Source organism: Punica granatum, chromosome 1 (assembly GCF_007655135.1).
Source record: "Punica granatum isolate Tunisia-2019 chromosome 1, ASM765513v2, whole genome shotgun sequence".
NCBI classification, from domain to species: Eukaryota; Viridiplantae; Streptophyta; class Magnoliopsida; order Myrtales; family Lythraceae; genus Punica; species Punica granatum.
In genome coordinates, this window is record NC_045127.1 from 22,760,281 (window position 1) to 22,764,181 (window position 3,901).

General features: G+C 37.7%; 1 long non-coding RNA gene across 1 annotated transcript; it reads right to left on the reverse strand.

The window, feature by feature from the left end:
• Positions 1-1,696: 1,696 nt before the first annotated feature.
• On the reverse strand, positions 1,697-3,175 carry LOC116192777. Its single transcript, XR_004154145.1, has 5 exons — positions 3,048-3,175; positions 2,865-2,892; positions 2,727-2,769; positions 2,445-2,557; positions 1,697-2,338 (listed from the first exon to the last, which is right to left on the reverse strand). It is a non-coding gene; the product is annotated as an uncharacterized LOC116192777 (long non-coding RNA).
• Positions 3,176-3,901: the final 726 nt, after the last annotated feature.

The window sequence follows — 3,901 nt, forward strand, 5'->3', positions numbered from 1 at the left end:
ATCGGTGACCAGAAAAGAATGGTTCTTTTTTCTTTTTTATCGAAGGCTTAGGTTTTTAGGGTTTAGCAAATTTTGGAGGCTCCATGAATCAGTTTACCTACTCTCTGTGCAGATTCAATGGCGAGTTCTCCTATACTTCGAGATCGGATTTGGTGTGATGAACAATGTCCTTTGAGGGCACTAATAATCACAAGTGCCTCTACTCCTTCACCCACGAGCAGCGCGTTCCCCTAGTTTTGTAGCCCTGAACCGATTTTTTATATGGGCCAGTTTTATCTTAGAAAATTTGTCGATGAGAAATGCAAAATCTTGAAAAGTCTAACTTCTAAGAAAACTATTCGCTATTAGAACGCTGGCAATTCTGTAGCCATGATCCAATGAAGGCCAAGGCTTAAAGCTCCAATCCATATGAGCTGATGTTACTTACGTACGGTAGTATTTGGAAAATATCAATTATATGGATTGATTGGAAAATTTAGCATTGAATATGCACCAATGAAACATATGTTAAGGTCGTAAGGGGAATAATTTATTCCTTCTATAGTGAAATTGACTTTAATGATCTCGAACCATCACTTCTTTTGAAACTCAATAAGCCTATTCGCAGACAATTGTATTGAGAGCAAGAGACTGGAGACTTATATTAGATAAATACATCCACATTTGCACTAATAAAACGCCTAGTCACTTTCAATTCACGTGAAAGCTTGAACTATGATAAGACTGTCATGGGTTTGTATATAGAAAGAAAGAACTAATAGTTTTCTGGGACAATTACTTCACGGGAACTCCTTTAATGCTGAGGAGATCATAAACAACAGTGAATGATAGCGAATAATTTTGTGAGTTTTTGTGAGTTCCATCTTGAACAAGAACTCTCCCTAATATACGCTGTGAACATCTTAGAATGCATGTGACCCGTTCCACTCAAGTTAGGAAAATCCTGTAGCCTCATGGCTGGTTCTTTCCATAGATGGTTTACCTTTTATTCGCCTTCCCTCGTGTTAACCATTAGCAGGACCTCACATACGAAATGGAAGAATGCATGCAAAGTAACTCCTTTTAGAATTTGGATTGCAACCATCTACAAGAACTATGCAATATAGTTGGAATGACCCGTCAATTAGAGAATTAATCACCATGATCCATAAGAAAACTCGAACTATCAGATAAAAGAGATAAAAAAAAGAGTAATAACTTTCACTGAAGAAGAGGCATGATACTGTATATAAATGTTAGAAATGGGTATCTTACTTTATAAAAAATTATTTTCGGGTCTCAAAGGATAATTGCTACATTTAACAGCTTTCCGAGCCAGAGCCAGGTCAAAGTCATGACGCAAAGAAGTGAAAGGATCATCGTGAAATCAAGCATGAGAATCCCAGCAACCGCAGCATGCATGGAATCAGTGTCTGCTCTGCAACTCTTTTCTATGGTACTATATGAACTTGTCCATGAAGAGGCCTGAAAACCAGCATGTGTTTGCTTTGCTCTAGCAATCATTTATAACATAATGCATAAAATGATCAAGCTCCTGTTATACCATGGAAACGAAGACATCCAAGAAATAAAAATGACCGAGAAAGGCCTCCTATATAAGTTCTCTCACCTGGTCATCATTTTTGTAATGATTTATGTACTCTTCTCCATAACCTCTCAGATCGATGAGATGAACAAAGAGAGCAAATAAATAAAAATGGAACAACCAGAAGGTTCATTAATCAAGAATATGGTGCATGAAATTTTGAAGCTAAGTGATACAGCTGTATCCACATCAAAGTTCTGCCTCCGATGCACTTTTTCTTGCTTAGAAAGACGGTGGCAACTCCACTAAAACTCCATATAAACCAAAAGTTGTTATTCACCACACTAGAAAGAAAACCTGGAAGCGAAATTGAAGCACCAGATCATGTTAGTTATGTCAAATTTCATTTTCGTATTTTTCTATGCGACATATACAATATGTTCTGCAGCTTCAGCCCCAGAATTTTAACATGTTTCGCATTTTGCAGTCAATTAACATAGGAAACAATTAAAGTAAGTTAATGGAGGAACATAACTTAAACAGATTAGCTTCCATGTCAGAATGGGAAGGTAACACTACAGATAAGCATTTCTAATGGTGAAACAAATAAATAGAACTGAACGGAAATAAGACAGATGAGGGCGTTCACATCCAGAAGGCTATTCTATTTAGCCCAATGACCAAGAATATCTGTAGCAAGTGTCCCCACATTAGCGAGGAAAGCGTGCTCTCCCGAGTCAGCAGGTGGTGATCCTCCCTGATTTCGAGGATATTTTTGAACCTTTGTAGCATCTGGACCTCCAGGTTGTCCTTCTGAGTGCAAGTGAAATGGAAGCAAATTGGAGAATTTAATTGGCAAGCGTAATATTTCTAGAACTTCATTGGGGTTGGGTATTTTACTTTGGTCTTCGAGTATTACCAGATGAGTCACGGGTTTCTTGGGTCAGGTTCGTTTTTGAGGAGGGCTGGAGGTCGCCCGGCTTTGTTTGTGACGGTGGCGAACTTATATGCACAAGAACTTAGCCTGAAAACCTGAAAAAAAAAAAAAGGGTAAAGAAAGTTCCATTTCGTCAACTGTTAACCAGTTATTAGAGTTTTAATAATGCATTGGTCAAACAAAACTATCCCGACTTTCTAGTAATTTCGTATTACAGAAGCAACGTAAATAGCATGACTAATATTTTCAAGGAAAATTTTGTACCTTGCTTGTGTTGTGATTTTGCCATCAACATCTTTGTCCAGCTCTCCGTGAACAAAAGAGGTAAATTTTAGAGGTTACCGAAGACAAATTCCTTATTCAAAAGAACCAAAAGGCATTATCTATTTACGTAAAACTTACATGTCGTCTCCAGGCTCCTTGCTAATACCTGCCACGATAGACCAAATTGGTGTAACTCAATATATATGTTTGTGTGCATATCCATTAAAGGAAACTGCAATGTCTTGGCATTTTGTCGAGCATATAGAAGGCATGAAAAATGGAGCATTTTCACCGTAACCATCTGCATAGCAAGTGCACTACCTTCAGACCTGTCACCGAGTGTCAAGGTTGTCAAATATGCTGATAGCAGGCCGACTTCCTTGACTGGTCTGATACGTGAGCGCATCTATTATGAATGAGTGAGTATGGAGAGTCCTATAAAGCATACATACATGGTTGGGGTTTGAAACCCCAGCACCGCTAATGATGTGCTTCAAATTGCAGCCCAACATGTATTCGAATTTTCGAGACCAGACGCGCATTCTAGAAGACTCTAGAACAAGAATTTAGCTTAATTAGATATTAAGTTTCCTATATTGCTATAATATAGTTTCTCTTAATTAGATATTATTTCCTATATTAGCTTGAGTCAGTAATCTTAAGTTTTCTATTTTAGATTGTTTCCTTATTATATTTTAGGAAAGTAATATGAAGAATATTATATGTCAGTTTCCTATTCTAGAGTCAAGATGGGTGTCTTCCCTCTATATAATATGCACCTATTGTAAGAGGAGAAAAAAAAGACGAATTTGATGAATATTTGAATGAAATTGCCTAGAGCGTTTCCTCTATTTTTCTTATCTAAACAAGTCCTTTGTTTAGTGGCGAAAACCCCGATTCTTATCGTTCATCCTTGAGCGTGGCGAATCAACCCGACTTTTCTTACTCGTGGCGAGTCATCTTATCGAGTGAGTTTTGTTGGTTCTACCCTCCACCATTCTTTCTTATCAAGTTATGGTTCGTGAGCTTATCATTTGGTATCAGAGCGAAGGTTCTATCCTTGTTGGTTGAGTGAAACACGTGTGTTTGAGTGGATTTTTTTATAAATATGCAAAGATTATGGCTAAAAGCAACCCTGAACGAGTTCCAAGAGGGTTTACTTTCGACCAAGACTT